This window comes from Capra hircus, chromosome 15 (assembly GCF_001704415.2).
Source record: "Capra hircus breed San Clemente chromosome 15, ASM170441v1, whole genome shotgun sequence".
Lineage (NCBI taxonomy): Eukaryota > Metazoa > Chordata > Mammalia > Artiodactyla > Bovidae > Capra > Capra hircus.
In genome coordinates, this window is record NC_030822.1 from 41,306,748 (window position 1) to 41,324,382 (window position 17,635).

Here is a 17,635-nt window from a genome sequence, read left to right on the forward strand (position 1 = left end):
CTCCATAAATGATTCCCACAGTAGAAAGCAGGGCTTTGTTGCACTTTTCTAACAATCTAAAAAGAGGAGGTCATTGTGTTGAGTGGGCCACCCAAGGTGCAGGCTCCACACCCTGTGGTAGACCCTAGGTGATATGGCCAATTTGCTGGGGGAGCCCTTTCACGGGGCAGTGGCTTCTTGAAACTTACGATGGCTGGGGCCGCAGCCCACCAAGGCCAGCTTTAACTCAGCAGCCAGCATCCTTCCATCACAGTCTGCAGGGTCCCCAAGCTGAAAGTACAAGCATTGCGTACATAAAGGGGGAGGCATTTGAGCCTTGCATGGGTAAACTGAGTTTCTGATTTGCCTACTGCCCCCAGAATGGGTGGTAAGCATTCTCCCCTGACACTTGGCCAAGGCATGCTAATCGCATCCTAGGATATAAGTCAGAGCCCTCTGACTACCCAGTCCCTCATGGGGCTGGGAACTTCATTTCCCAGCCTTGACTTTTTGAGAAACTGTTGTGTCCTTCCGATTAATTCTACTTTTTCCTTAAATTAGCTTGCACAGTCCTGTCCCTTGCACCTAATAATCCTTGAATAAGGCAGAAACGAAGGTTAAGAAAAGATCATTGCCAGAATTGGGGTGGAAATTTCTCTAATTTATAGAGGTAATTTAAAAAGCAAACATTTGGTATGTTCCTGTTAAGGTCAGATTGAGTTACATGCTTAATGACTAAATACCCTGCCCTGTGAACCAAAGGCAGGGAACAGGGAAAAAAGCAATAAAAAGCTTTGTATGATGCTCTCCATCCCCCGCTATCTTCCTCTGGCCTGTGAGAATCTATCAAAAATAAGAGAATTACCAACTATACTGTTCAATATTTGCTTTCTGAGGCAGGAAAATTCATGCTGATTTATTTGCTCCCTTCCCTCTGACCCTCACCATATTTTCTAGAACTCTTCAGAAACTAAAACTCTGGGTAGAGGGTGCTACATTCTGAAAACTGTGAGTGGGGACAGAGGCAGCCCCTAGAAGCTCAGTATTCCAGAGCTTGGGGCTTTCTGTGTCCTGCATGCAGACAAAAATAGGACTGGACTCAGGCTCACATTTAGACAGGAAACCAGGACTTCCGAACAGGAGACAGTTCCTCTGCCCAAAGACAGATGCCTGAAGGAGCACGGGATACTGATGCTGGAGCAGAAGCCATGCTCCTCAGACCACAGAGCAGGTCAAGATGTGCAAGGGGTTTGGGGAGTGAGTGAGATGCCAGGACACTTGAGGAATGAGGGCAATCTGTTGGCAAAATAAAAGAAAGTCTAGTTTAACTTCTTCTCACAAATGGACAAACAACTGGAAAATCCAATATGAAACACAATGAAGAAACAGACAAAATTACATCTCTGAAAAATTATTTACCACAGGAGACGCAGTAAATTGTTAGAAACCTGCTTGATGCTTCAATACTGTGAAGGAAGACCTGGATGCTGGAAGGCAGACCGAAAGAACCACGAAGGGAAACCAAGCTAAGATGAAGCCTGGGAACTGGGTAACATTTTAAAAGATGTAAAAGAACCCCAAAGAAAAAGGCAAAAAAGTTTGCTGCTGTTCAGTTGCTAAGTTATGTCTGACTCTTTGCAACCCCTTGGACTGCAGCACACCAGGCTCCTCTGTCCTCTACTATCTCCTGGAGTTTGCTCAGATTTACGTCCGTTGAGTTGGTGATGCTATCCAAGCATCTCATCCTCTGTCTCCCCCTTCTTCTTCTGCTCTCAGTCTTTCCCAGCATCAGGGTCTTTTCCAGTGAGTTAGCTATTCACATCAGGTGGACAAAGTATTGGAGATTCAACTTCAGAATCAGTCCTTCCAATGAATATTCAGAGTTGACTTCCTTTAGGATTGACTGGTTTGATCTCCTTGCCTGTAAATGGCAAAACTGACCCACCAAAAACAAAACAAAAACAAAACAAAAAAAACCCCTCTGATCTTTGATTTGGAGGACAAACTCAGGAAAATCTCCAAGATTAGAGGGAAAGAGAAAAGGGGATGAGAATGATGAGAGGGAGGTGATAACCATGGAAACAGTTTGAGCATCAAATCACAGAATAGTTGGTATCCATAGCAAGAAGCTAACCTGAGCTAGCATCTCTGAAACCATTCCAATGTACAGTGCCACTCTTAGACAAGAAGGGTCCCTGTCCTGGCCCCCACATTTTAGAGAGCCCTGTTTTGGCCCTCCTCTGGCCACACCCCTCCCCATGAAGCAGAGTCCACAGGGCCAAGTGGTTGCACCCCTCTCAGCTGGTCCCCTGCTCTGTAGCCAGACTGTGCTCTGGGTGAAGGGGTGAAAGGTTTGGTCACTCAGTCATGTCCAGCTCTATGACCACATGGACTGTAGCCTTCCAGGCTCCTCTGTCCCAGGCAAGAGTACTGGAGTGGGGAGTCATTCCCTTCTCCAGGGGATCTTCCTGACCAAGGGATCGAACCCAGGTCTCCTGTTTTGCAGGCAGATTCTTTACCATTTGAGCACCAGCTGCTTTGGGTGCCCTGAATTAAATTCTTTGCCCATTCAGTTGGAGTCTGCTTCCCAGATCTGATCAGGCCTGCCCCCAGGACAAATCCTCCACTCATTAGGTCTAACTCCATAAGTTAGACCCCTCCACTCATGTGTATTCCCTTAGGCTTGAGTGGCGGCCAAGAGGAGCTGTTGGCAGGCCTTACAGACAGAGCTTAGACATGTACGCTGAGACGTCCGCTGGGTGTCTGCAATGGCCTTTGCAGTGGGGGTCAGAGCCAGAAACGGGAAGAGAAAGAGAGGTGGTCTGGCGGCTGGGGGCCATGTGACAGCTCTCCCTGCAACACCATATTCTCAGAACTCAGGGGAGGCTGAGGATTCTAAATTCAGACTGGCCTTCCGGGTGCTTATGAAGCTACTGTTGTCCAGGTAGGAGGACAGAATGTATTGTATTTCACAGTGTTTAATTTTCAAACATGTAAGCGTACGGTATGTGTCCTCTGTTAGCGCTCTTACTGTCTCACCAGTTTGAGGGGTGGGGGAGGCAGGGCTTGCCAGTTCTTGATGATCCACTCCTTCAGTGCCCTCTAAAAGAAATGAAACTTTTAGGACTGCCTGCACAGAGAGTAGTGGCCAGCATCTTTCATGGAAGAAGGGAGAAAGGCTTTCTGGTAGGGCACCCGGCTCCAGTCAGGACCGGGAGCAGAATGACGGCAACCTGACAGCACTCTGTCTTTCCCTCTGGGGTTAGGCTGTGGGGGTAGCAGGCTCCAGAGCCAAACACCACGCCCTGAACCCCTGCCCAAGGGCAGCCAGAGCAGAGGATGCACCTCCACTCTCGCGCTGCAAGCATCGCCTTCAGGGTAGCTGAGCTGCTTCCTGCCACTGAGACTCAGCTGCATAATCCATAAACATCCTGGTGCCCAGCCCATTTGGGCATTTTTCTTCTAGCTTCAGTCTGCCATAGCAAATGCCTGGGGATTTGAAAAGCTGAGTACCATCCTCTGAACATGATGCTGGGGAGATTTGCTACTGCTATTTATGGTGACACCTGTGTGTGGCCATTGTAGGAACTTCAGGGAGCTTCAAGGAGCTACAGGGGCATGGACTGGACTTCCGGACTTGCCGCTGTTTTTCACAGATGGGCACTTGCGATGGTTCATTTTATGTGTCAACTTGGCTAGGCTATGATATTCGGCTCTTCAAACACCAGTCTAGATGTTGCTGTGAAGATATTTTTTAGATATGATTAATGTTTAAATCTATAGACTTTGAGTAAAGCAGATTACCCTCCACGAGTGGGAGGGCCTCATTCAATCAGTTAAAGGCCTTGAGCAAAGACCAAGTTTTCCCAAAGACGAAGGCACTCTCTTCCTGACTGCAACAGAAATCCTGCCCTACAGATTTCAGAGTTGTCCACCCCCACAGTTGGTGAGTCAATTCCTTAGAACAAATACTCCCCTCTCTCTATGTGTGTGTGTGAGTATGTGTTAGTCACTCAGTCCTGTCTGATTCTTTGTGACCCCATGGACTATAGCGCACCCAGCTCCTCTGTCCATGGAGTTCTCCAGGCAAGAATACCGGAGTGGGTTGCCATTTCCTTCTCCAGGGGGTCTTCCTGACCCGGAGATTGAACCTGGGTTTCCTGCAACACAGGCCAATTCTTTACCATCTGAGCCACCAGGGAAGCCCATACGTATGTATATATATGTATGTTCATATACACAGATGTGTATCTACATACACATGTGAGTGTGTATCAGATTGGTTCTGTTTCTCTGTAGAGCCCAAACTAATATAGAACTCAAGCACTGCATTCTGGGAATGTGTTGGGGGTACTGTTTGTCCCCCAACCTATACAGTAGAGCACTTTGCTTGATCAAGATATACTCAAGTCAGATCAAAGGCCCAGATCAAAGGCAGAGGGTCAAGACCATTCTCCAGGCCCACTAGGCCCTGTGATGTAAGAACTGGACTGAAACCAGTGTGGTGGCGTAAGTCCAAGGAGGCACGGGGTCAAGGAGGGAGGCCACAGCTTGATGCTCCTGCAGCGACCACCTGCTCAGCTCACTCATTCTGGACGACTATCACAGGGCATGGGGCAGCAGTCCTACTCCAGAAGTCACTCTCCGATGGGCAAGGAATTTCCACTGTGCTGGGCCAGGCTCCCATTGGCTGTAGGCCTTGGCAGAACCGAGCCTGCCAGTGGCTGGTTATGAAAATCAGCAGCTGGCAAGGCCTGGAGGCAATGAGCCAGCAAGGCTGGATGGAGAGCTGGGTGGGTCCCAGTGGCACCCACACCTGACGGGTTAGCCTAAGTCAGCTTAACCCAAATCGCTGCTCTGTGGGGGACAACAAGCAGAAGAACCATGGCTGGAATCCTGATGTCACGTCTGACGATTCAGCATCTGAGACTTGGCTTCCTCATCTGGAAATTGGGGCTAATAAAATCTCAGAGCTGTCAATTCTAATCTGAAAGGGTAACACTGGAGTGGGAACACCTGGCACAGAGCTAGTATCCACTGAATGTCAGTGTGCTTCCTCTGCCAGGGAGGATGGGACAGCATCGCCATAAAGGGTGATGGGAGTGGGCTCTCAAGCGCTTTGTGAACCCCAGGCCTGCCCCTTCCTCTGTCAAACGAGATTCTCTCTCCCCACAGGATGGCTGTGAAGACTGGATGAGACACCCACATAGACCACTTCACAGAGGATGCCTTCAGTCAATGCTAGAAAAAGGGAGCCCTGTGCCCTCCTGCTCCTCAGGAGGAAGCAGAAACAACTGCGCTGTGTTTAATTCGCTCCTGTAACATCTCAGGACAGGGAGAAGCGCATATGAGCAGCATGATTTTCAAGGTGGTGCCAGGTCTGCCAAGAGCTGGGTCTGGTCAGCGTGAGTGCTGGCTTCTGGCTGAAACCTTCGGCCTATAATATTATGCTCACCACCTGTCGCCCAGGCTTGTTAGTCCAAGGCAGTGAGAGGATCTGCCTAGCGACAGACATAGCCCTGTGTGCAGACGGCCAGGGCCTGAGGCTGCATCCAAAAACCATGTCCAGCCAGAGGATGGAGCCAAACTGGCCAGTCCATTCTCCAGGCTGGAAAGGGAGACTAGCAGTTCCAGATGGATAGCTCTGACCTTTGTCTTGTTCAGCTCAGGAGGAAGAATATTCCTGCACGTGGAGCACATTTTCATGACCTTCTTCAACAAACAGGTGTTATGCAGTGGGAAATGGGGGGAAATTTATAAGCATATTTGCCTTCTGAAGATGCTGACAGTCCCTTTGGCTATGCAAGATGGCAGGGAACTGAGTCTGGAGAAGGGCACAGCAATCCACTCCAGTATTCTTGCCTGGAGAATCCCATGGACAAAGGAGCCCAGCAGGCTACTGTCCACAGTGTCGCAAAGAATCGGACACAACTGAAGCGACTTAGCATGCACACACACACAGGGAGCTGAATTGGACAGTAGGAACTAGTCATTAGAGAAAGCCAAGAAAAGAGAGAGTTAGAGTGGGAGGCAATGCTCCCCGCTGAGGAAATGGCTAAAGAACATTCTAGGAATGAGAACATCTAATTTTAATTTATGAACTTTTTTATCCAAATGTTCAGTACAGTCTGGTAGACACACAACTCCCCTATGTGAGCTCATGTGGGCGTGAATTTAGAACAGGGAAGAGGCCCGCATCGGAGTAAACATTGTAGAGACGCGAGGTCACAGGGGTTACAGAAATTCTGTGTCCTCAGTCGCTCAGTCGTGTCTGACTCTTTGCGACCCCATGAACTGTAGCCTGCCAGGCTCCTCTGTCCATGGGATTTTTCCAGGCAAGAATACTGGGATAGGTTGCCATTTCCTTCTCCATCTGTAGACATCGTAGAGAGGAAATAACTTCCACAGTCCTGGAATGGGGCTTCACATCCATCTCCAGGGCTCACAGGCCATGGAGATCTCAGTTCAGTTCAGTTCAGTCGCTCAGTCGTGTCCGACTCTCAGTCATCATCAGTTACATATCAGGTTGGTGCAGTGATCATCTCACCAAGCCTTGGTCTTGCAAATCTGCTCAGTTTGTTATTGGGATGAAGTTTAAAGCAGCCACTTCCCTTGTACAGCCATGCTAGAAATGAAGCCATTTGTCGTGAGTGCCCTAAACCATGTATTTGCAGGTGGGAATCAGACTAGTCCCCCGAATTACTCCTGGGATTCCAAAGACAGGGTGCCTGGAGTTGGTCTCACTGGGCTTCCTGTGCCCTCCAGCTGTCTTCTTTCTTGTAACAAAAAGCATCATGTGAAACTGATCTAGACTTCTTGTGCCTTGCAAAGGAACTAGCAGCCCCAAATGTTCTTTGGATTATCTCCGTCCCTCTGCTTACTTCTCTGTACTAATCCTCCCACACCTCACACTCCAGCCTGTGTGGTGTGGAGAGCTGAGTCTCCTCAGGGGGAGTCATTTCTCTCTTCCTTCAAATTACCCACATTATGAAAATCCCAGAGCCTGCAAAGTTGATAATAATAACAGGGAACAGATATTGACGACTCCGTGTATGACAGGCACTGAGCTCTTTGTACAGATTATCTCACTTCATTCTGTCAGACTCCCTGCCAGCAGGTACTATGATTATTATTGCCAGTTTCACAGATAAGACAACTGATAAAATTCAGATTCCACTAATATATCTTGATTGCCCATTTGGTATCAGGTTATGTCCTTTACTTATTTTTTTTTCCAAAATCATTTATTGAATATCCATTCTGGATGCCAATATGCTAGATATTGCTATTCCTATGATAAAAATCAAGCTGGCAGTAGTGAATTAAAATCATTCAAGGCGACTCAGTCCATGGTGGATCCTCAGAATTGTGCCTAAGGACCTGACCTATGAGAGGCTCTGAGTTACAAGCCAGTCCATTTTCATTAGGATCTCAATCTTAGGAAACATTTCTGGAATGTGACGCAAACAACACTGGCAAGAAGAGAGAGGTAGAAATAGACCAGGCAGCAAGAAAGCAAGGGGCCTCCCAAGTCCAGCACATTCAGTTCAAGAGAATAAAGGAATCATTCCATTTCAGGGTGTAATTAAGCTTCTTTTTTTAGAGGATCATTATCACATACCAAACCCCGGGCCAGACTTCACTCTTTCTATTACCCGTCGCCCACAAGGCCCAGTCCGTGTTTGCGTTTGTCGTCTCTACCCCTTGACGGCAGGTCAAGGGCCCAGTGGAGCTGATGGGCTCACGCAGCCCAGGCCAGCTGGGAGGGGAGCAAGCAGCGAAGCAGGAGAAGAAGAGGGGAACCTAGAGGGAACTAGGGATCTCACTCTGCCACTGAGGCTGGCCCCAAAGAGGTGGCAGATTAACCTAGAACAGTGTCTCAAAGAGCACAGCTCTCTGAGGCGCTACAGTGCTTTCCAGCTGCAAGAGGCTGCCATTTTGGGGCAAAGCATGGCTAGGAATGTGATCCCATTACAGTGTCTGGGCAGGGGGTTGTAGCACCACCATCTCTCCGTCTCCATTTCTGGAAAGGGAGAGGGACAGTCACCACCTCACACACTTCAGGACCACTTTCAGGTGCAGAAGGATTTGTGGTCGTATAAAACCAGAGGCTGTAGGTCTGACCATTTCACTGCAGTCTCCCTCCTCTCTGTGTCAGCCAACAGAACGCTGAGCAGAAGTCCTAAAAACAGCCCCAGTGACTGAGCTTGTATATAGCAAGCCCTGTGCCATGTCCTTCGTGCACATTCTCTCATTAATTCCCACCATGGCCCAAAAAGGATGGTGTCTCTGGTCTCACTTTGTACATGAGAAAACAGGCATCCAGAGGTTCTAAGCTTCACACCCAAGGTCACAGACCTTGTAAGCGGCAGAGCCAGGATCGGTCGGAACCAGGGCCTATCTGCCTACAAACATTGACCTGTAGGTGGTTTAGCCTTTTTCTGATCTTTATTTCTACCCTGACACCCTCTGACTGACCCTACACAGAGGAAAGCAACTCCTCGCTTAACAATTCAACTTTGATTCCAGAAAGTTCTATGGTTGGGACTGGAGACAAAGGGAAACTCTTCATGATGCACAAATAATGGTGCTGACATTTTTGCCATAAACCAGTGAAGAGCTACTTTTCTCACACAGACTAAGGAGGGAAGGGGGACTGTATATTTATGAACAGCATTTTTGCATTCAGAACAAAACTAGCTTTATAAATCACAAAAAGAAGAATATACATATTCTCATTATTATGAAGGAATATGTTAATGGGAGAACTGTGCTGTTAACAATTAGGAAAATGTGATACCTGGGCATATTTGAAAAGGAACAGTAGACACTGTCTTGGAGATTTTCGTGCCTTAGAGTCTACAAGATGCATTCACTGCACTTGTTCCTCAAGATGAGCTCTGCCAGGTGGCTGCTAATCTCATGCCCATGTGGCAGGTGGGGGAAAACAAGTTCAAAGAGGTGATACAGCTTCACCAGGGTCACCCAGAGAACAGGTGCCAGAGCAGGAGCACAGCTACTTCACTCTACCCACTATTACAGTGCAACACCTCCTAAGGGTCCATCGTGTATCCAGCTTCCAGCCAAACAGAGACGAAAAAAGGACGTTCACCCTTTCCCTGCCTCTTTCCTCCCACCCTCACCTCCAAAACTAGGCATCAAGGGTCTTCTCGTCTATGCATGCACCTGGTGGAACAGGGGGAGCCATTCCATTAAAGTGAAGCATTTCCCAGGAGGTCCAGTTGTAGGCCCCGCTATACTTTTTCCTTCCAGTGTCTCCAAACTCAGCCCAGACCCAGCAGGACTGGCCGCTCCCACACCACTGGGTAAGCCTTTCTGGCAAGGTCCTCCCTTTCTCCATCTTATTGGCTTTATTTCTCTTCTGGGAATTTCCCCATAATTCCACTATTTTGAGGAAATAACTAATAATAATAATAGCGATATTTATTGATAGTGGAAGTAGTAGAAAAAGGATGAAAAAACCATTTTGAAAATAGATCCCAGCCCATTGAGAAGAGCAGGCAAGGGCTCTCTCTGTCTCATTCCCTATCATCAGCCAGGAGTTTCTGGGTCATTACATTCTGGAGCACATTGGATGAGAACACCACTTCAGACAGTTAGAAGTGAAACCCATGGGCCTGATAGGTCCAGCACAGAGTAAATTAACAGCACTTCCCCATCATATCTTGGGTGATCAGGTCTCTAAATTACATAATTAAAGTTTGCGATGCTCAGGCTACACTCCAAGAGATCTGTCTCTACTTATAGCCACGCTGAGCTCTATGTCACAGTGAATCCACTGGAGACCCTCCTTCATGGGGGTAAGAGCACAGAGTCTGGACTCAGCTAGAACTAGGTTTTCAGCCAAACTCCATTTATCAGTTGTGTGACTCTGAGCAAGTCATTCAACTTAATTTCTCTGTGTCTCAGTTTCTGTGTGATGGAAAACAAAATGTATTGGTAAGTTCAAAATTGTGAAGGATCTGAGAGTTTGCACTAACAAGTGAGCCTGGTTTGCATTTTACTTAAAGAAAAACCCCAACTCCCCATGATTGCCAACAAAGCTGTGTATGACTAATTTAGCTCTACTCTCCAGACACGCTGGTCTCCTTTCAGTTCTAGAGCATATCTGATTTTTTCCTACCTTGAAACCTTTGCTTGCATTGTTCTATGCCTAGAATAGTCCAGCTTTTAAGCATGAAAGTCAAGTCCTCAGAAAATCTTTCTTAACTACCCTATCTAAGCACCCTCATCGCCCCACCAACCATACTTTTCATTCTTCTCTGTCTTTATTTCCTTTGTAGTGTTTTAGGGACAAATGGACTAGCCATCCTCAGAGACCTGCAGAGTCTAGGGAAGGCACAAGATTAAAGATTCACTTGGAGAGTGGACAGGGGGATGGTACTCTTTTTAAAATGCAAGTCCTGCTGAGAAGGCAGAAATTACCAAGTTCAACAAGAACCTCTCAGATCCTATAGGAGAAGCTTCTGCCCTCAAGAGCCTTAAGCATGGAAGGAAGGAGGAGTATGAAGAAACGGTGGCAAAATCCTACCTCCCCAAAACAATGAATTTGAATTTTTGAGCTATACCTTGACTCCCTTCCCACTCCTAGGCACTGAATTGCAAATATGGGATCCAAGCATTTTTAATGGTCGTAGACTTTAACCTTCTCATGTATACTGGCAATGCCCATGTATTCATTTCCTTGTGACCACTATAATAAATTACAACAAATGTAGTGCCTTAAAAGCACAGAAAATTTTTTTGGTAGACAACATATATTTGCAACTTCATTTTTTTTATTTTATCTTATTAAAGTATAGTTACTATACAATATTATATAGGTTAGGTCCCCATATAGCTCAGTTGGTAAAGCATCTGCCTGCAATGCAGGAGACCTGGGTTCAATTCCTGGGTCAGGAAGTTCCCCTGGAGAAGGAAATGGCAACCCACTCCTTTTATTTTATTGAAGTATAGTTACTATACAATATTATGTAGGTTACAGGTGTACAATATAATGATTCACAATTTTCGTAAGCTTATGTTCCTTTTATAGTTATTTTAAAATATTGGCTATATTCTCTGTGTTGTACAATATATCCTTGTAACTTACTTTATATATAGCAGTTTGTGCCTCTTAATCCTTTACCCCATCTTGCCCCTCCCACCTCCCCTCTACCCACTGGTAACCATTACTCTGTCCTCTATGTCTGTGAGTCTGTTTCTTTTTTGTTATATTCCCTTGTCTGTTGTATTTTTCAGACTCCACATATAAGTGATATCATACCACATTGGTCTTTCTCTGTCTGACTTATTTAACTTAGCATAATGTTCTCCGAGTCCATCCATGTTGCTGCAAATGGCAAAAATCATTCTTTTTATGGCTGAGTTGTATTCCATCGTATATTTATATCACATCTTTATCTATTCACGGGGTTGATGACATTTAGGTTGTTTTCACATCTTGGCAATTGTAAATAATGCTGCTATGAACATTGGGGTGCATGTATCTTTTCAAATTAGTGTTTTGGGGGTTGGATATATACCCATAAAAGCACAGAAATTTATTCTCTTAGGTTTCTAAAAGTTAGAAGTTCAAAATCAGTGTCACTAGGCCACAATCAAAGGGTTGGCAGGGCCTCACGGGCTTCACAGAGTCTAAGAGAGAATCTTCTTTGTGATTCTTCCTTCTAGTGGCTGCTGCTATTCTTTGACTTGAGGCCATGTCACTGCAGTCTTCAAGGTCAGAGTCTTTTAATTACTCTGTTTCATTTTCACATTGACTTCTCCTCTTCTCAGCCTTTGACACCAGATGGTATCCAATATTCCTCCGCCTCTCTCTTATAAAGATACATATAATTTCATTTAGTGCCCATTAGGATAACCCGGGCTAATCTCCCCATCTCAAAAACTTTAACTTAATCACATCTTAAAGACCTCTTTTTGCCATATAAGGTAACATTCACAGGTTCTGGCAATAAGGATGGATATATCTCTTAGGGGTTGTTCTTTACCCACCCATACCCCAGCTAGTTGTGGTAGAAAACTAGAAAAGGAATAAAGACCCCTATTCTACCCAGGTTATGGCAAGAAGGGAAAGAAGAGAGGAAGAGATGGGGGAGGTGGAGTGTGCTGGCAATATAGTCAGAGGCAGACCCATGGACTGGAGCAGGAGGTCTGAGTCCAGGTCCATGCATAGGGAGGAGATGGAGCAGCCTCACCTTCCCAGGTGTTCTCACCTGGGCTTGCCCTCTGAGAGCCCATGTGGAACCAGGAGGTGGATCGGAGAGAGTTTAGATTCTTGGGACCAGAGAAACTTGGGGAGAACCCTTATGGAGACGAAGGTCAGTGATATCTGTGTAGTCAGTGGATGGGCCTAGGATCCTTCTAGAGGCCAGAAAATGGGTCCAGTGGGGGCAACTCACCTTGAAAGGAAGACCAACATGGAATCATTATATTTGAACTTTCTGTGCATTTGGTACTGACCATTTCCTTCTCAAAGCTCTACTGTCTTGTTCTCCTGCCTCTCTCAGAGTCCTTTGCCTTAGTCCCAGTTGTCCTGCTCCTGAATTACCCATTATGGGCTCTTCCCATCCTCTATTCACTTTGTGCAAAGTAAGTGACTTCTGAGCCTGGGCCAACCCCTCGGCTTCCTAGGCTCCTGGTGGTGTGGGGAAGACGGAGGGGCTCTGAACAGTGCTGGACAGAGTGAAGAAATAACCTGTGGAGAAAAGGTGAAAGGGGCAGCGATGATTTATTTGGGCAGGAGGCAGCCAAGGGGAGATTTAATAACTGTCTTTGAGGATCTGAAGGGTTATTACACAGAAATCAGTGACCAGCTGCCCCTCTCTGCTCAGGGCACAGGCCCAGAGGAAATGAGTTAACATCCCATAGAAGCAGATGCTCAGGTTAAGGTAAAAAGAAGACAAGCTCCCAGTCCAGGTAGAGATGGACCATAACAGGAACTGAGGGGACCCACTGGGCAGAGCCTCGTGGCGCCCAGTGGACCAGCCTCCTGAACTCACACAGATGCCTCTGTTCAGATGGGGCTCCAGTTGGGGGGCAACCAAGCTCACCTCTTCTGGGATGACAGGGGTCTTTCCCAGTGGGAGTGGCGACTGCCCCCTCATCCCTTTTCCCAACCCCTATCCCACCTCCTGTTCCCAGAATAAAATCCCCAGGAAACGTATGGAGAAAAAGTGGCCATCCTATTGGGGGTGGGATGGTGGTGACCCATGCAGGTGTCTCTCTTTTCTATTAATAAAAAGCAGAGCCCAATGTGTGGCAAAAACCACTACAATATTGTAAAGTAATTAGCCTCCAATTAAAATAAATAAATGAATTTTTTTTTGAAAAAGCAGAGCCCAGAGGCGCAAGAGCACCCCTACCCCTTTTCTCAGGTAAGAACTTTCTGTGTCTGAGGAAATGACCAGTCTGTTCTGGAATATCCATCAGCTCCGGGGACCTATGAGCCTGTGCCTCATTCTCTAGCTGACATTGTGGAACACCGGGCGGCAGCTTCATGAACAAGAGCAGTTACACTGGGTGGAGGGAATCAAAGAGAACCCGGATTCCAGTCCAGATCAGTATTGTTTCTTCTCACAAATGGAGGCTGTTGGCAGTGAAGAGCTGTCTCCCGTGTCTTTCTCAGGGCTGTAGACACCCACATTCTCTATTATTTAGCACTTACTCTCTGCCAAGCCAAACACTCACACACATACAGCATCTCATTTAACCTTCATGTGATCCCGCTGCAGTCACTGTTATTAACTCCCTGGCAACGTAATAGTATCAACCTCATAGGACTATTGCAAGTAAAACAACTTAGCATAGTAAAGCACGCCTGACTCCTAGTAAGTGCCCTGTAAGTATGCGTCATTATCATTACTGCTGCTGCCCCTGTTGCCTTCTGGCTGTTAAGGAGACTTAATGGTCTGTCCAAGTTCACACAGCTCGTAAGGCAAACTCAGGTCCCTCTGACACCAAAGTCCATGACTTTCTGTCCACTCTTCACACATGGAGGCAAAACACGTAGCAGCCAAAAGCCCTGGGGCTTAGAAACACAGACCTAAGCTTGAATTCCAGCTCTGCTAGTAACTATCTGGGCACTGCCTGGTCAGACTGAACACTGACTGCAAACATTCTAGGCCCAGGAGGGAACCTTAACAGTCAAACTGCTTCCAGTATGATTTTCTGGTTGTTCTGTGCATGCGTTATTATCTTTGCCTACCACTCCCAGCAAAGCTTTTAAAGAACTTGTCATAAGAGATGATATTTTAAACATTTATCTCAAAAAGTAACAATTAGTCACAATGACTGATGGCTTGGTTAATGAGCTGGGAGAACTAGCTGGAGGGAAGTTTTGTGACTCATCCCCTCCACTCACCCGCTATCCCTGACATGGAGCAGGAGTGTCTGTGACGGAGGAAGACAAGAGTGAGACTCCTGAGCACTCACTCAGAGCCAGGCCCATTGCCCATTAATTATCCTGATTAAACCTCACAACACCCTTGAGAGGGAGCTGTTGCAGGTAGGAGGGAGAAGCTGGAGCTCTGATGTTCCCAGAGAGGCATTCTTAGGGGACATAGATCACCCTGGCAGTTTCACCATGCTTCATGCCCAGGCATCCTTGGTTTTGCAGGCCCAGAAAACTCACCAGGTCAGAACAAAGAGTAGGTCCGTTTCTCAGGAACAGGCTCACAGGAACCAAGTTCAAGAGCAGATACTACCATGGCCTTGGCATTGAGAAATGCCCCCATCACAAGGACCTGAACAGCACATTCTCTCGCTATGGATATTGGAAGTCAAATTAGTTACAAACAGCTACCTATAGAGTGTGGAATCAGAAGAAGGTGACCCCTGGGGGGAATCCATGGTGGTGCTCAGTTCAGTTCAGTTCAGTTCAGTCGCTCAGTCATGTCCGACTCTTTGCAACCCCATGAATCGCAGCACGCCAGGCCTCCCTGTCCATCACCATCTCCCGGAGTTCACTCAGACTCACATCCATCGAGTCGGTGATGCCATCCAGCCGTCTCAGGGGACTCTAATTCCAGTTTGTCTACTGAATCTCAGCTCGAGTCACCTTCTATGAGAAGCCTCCCTGGACTGAACCCAGGATGCTCTGTCCCTGCTCCCAGAACACAGCCCCACCGTGGCTCAGACTGCACTGCCCACATCTTCACTGTCGCACTGAACAGCCTGCCTGCCCTGCTGCGTACGCGCTCCTGTGAGGTAGAGGGCGCCTTACTCCTACGGTGTCTCCTTCACCTGCCAGACGCAGAGGGTCAGGAAAGACTTACCCAAGGAGCGAAAAATACAAAGCATTGGGCCAGGACTCCCTGCTGAGCAGGGCCTGCATGAATCTGCCCGCCTCCAGTTCTTTCTTTTCCAGGCTGCATGCTGGGGTCACCCTTCTGTTTGTTCTCCAAACCAGATACACACTGCTGTGAGTTTGGGTCCTACTAGCAAAATTATAATCATATACCAGTCTCGTCTTTCCAAGATTACATGCAACTCCCTCCCCTGGAGGTTTGTGTAGCTCTGGTCACAGTCAGTCTCTCAGTCTCCCGGGTCCCTCCACTGGTGCTTTTGCTGTATGTGCTGAGTTTAGTGTTTTACTCTTAGAGGGCAAGCTAAGTGTCTACTGATAAGGATGTGGCTAAATAAACCATACCTCCTAACAATGGAATATTGTGCAGCCAACACAATGATGTTTACAAAGCAGTTTTAATAAACCAGAGGAATGCTGAGTCAATGACATTATGGGGAAAAGAAGTATGTGTATGCCTCATGTGGTTTTAGCCATGTGAACAAAGGGCAAAGATAAAAGACTAGAAAAGATACATTGAACTGTTTTAACAGCAGTGGCCACTGTATAGTTACTTCTGTAGGGTGGGCTAATTGGTGATTTCCCTCTTTTTTCTTTATGCTTATCTGTACTTCCCAAGCTATATATAATATGTAGGTTGCTTTTATAGTTAAGTAAAGAGTTATAGTTAACTTTAAGAGAAAAATTCATAAGGAGAACATTTCTCTAAAAATATACTACTACTCAATTATGCATTCTTTGATTGATTTTTTTTTACAGGTCATAGAGAAACTGGGTTTTTAAGTCTCCTCCCTCCCACATCCCAGGCAGAAGAGATGGCCCAGTGTATCTTGAACTGGAGTCTAATCCACCCTGACTGGGTACTTTTCCCTTCCCCACGACTCTCTTCTACCCCAGACGCTCTCCCAGGATACACCCGGTTAACACACACTGCCTCTCTGCATTGTGGGACTATGTTGACCCATGGGGACTTGTAAAGAGGAGGAAATTCATATGCTGCTTCCACTGAAGGACTAGGTAGCTTCTGTCATGACTTGAAGCTCTTTCCAATAAGTATATGGTGCTTTAATCAAATCTTCCTATGTAATGTTTTAAAAGCTTGGCCCTATTTTAAAATGAGAGTTACATGACGTAAACTTAACCATTTGAATGTGAACAGATCAGTGGCATTCAGTACATGCATGGTGTTGTGTGACCGTCACCTCCATCCAATTCCAAAACATTTTCATCACCCCAACAGGAAGCCCCAGGCGCATAAAGCAGGTGCTCCCCATCCCCACTCCTCCCAGTCCCAGGCAATCACCAGTCTACACATGTCTCTATGGATTTACTGCTTCTAGCTGTTTCATAAAAACGGACTCATACAATATGTGACCTTTGGGGTCTGACTTCTTATACTTGGTATAAGAACATTTTCAAGGTTCTTCCACATTGCAGCATGTATCAATATTTCATTCTTTTGCTGTTGTGAATAGGCCTTCCGTGAACGTATGTGAACAAGTATTGGACTTCCAAATAATATTAATGAAATTATATTTTAGAGTAAATATTTATATTCACCATCTCAAGTCTTCCATCTGGGGCTCCCCGCATTCAGGAGCAAATCTCTCTGTGCTCCAAACCACAACGAAGTCCTAGCAAGTTAGGAAGATGAAAGAGTTCAGAAATAGTCACCAGGACAGGCCTCGGGTTGTAGGGGAGTTCCAGGCGCAAATTAGTAGGAGAAAGGGGGGACATGATAGAAAAGGAGTAATTACTTCTGCACATCCCTGGGAGTATCACTTAATTAAGCAAAATGATGTCAATAGAATAAGGCACATCCTACCTTCTCATGCTATGCCTTATTTATGCCTGAGAGTGGGATCTATTTGCCTCTCTCTAGCATTTCACTGGGGCTTCCCTGGTGGCTCAGATGATAAAGAATCTGCCTGCAATGCAGGAGACTTGGGTTTGATCCCTGGGTTGGTAAGATCCCCTGGAGGAGGAAATGGCAACCCACTTCAGTATCCTTGCCTGGAAAAGCCCACGGACAGAGGAGCCTGATGGGCTACAGTCCATAAGGTTGCAAAGAGTCAGACTTGATTGAGTGGCTAACACACACACACACACAACATCTCATGGTGCAGCTCTGACCAGGCCCCCAGACATATTCAGGGACTGAGCACAACACTGCTCAACTGACCACTGGCTCCCAAATATCTAGGACTCATCAACTAGCTTCTCCAATCCAAGAAAATGAATGTGTCCAAGCAAAAGTGTGAATAGGACATCATCCCAAATTCAGTGATCCATCCCCCCTGGCCACAGTGGGCAGTCAGTACAAATTAT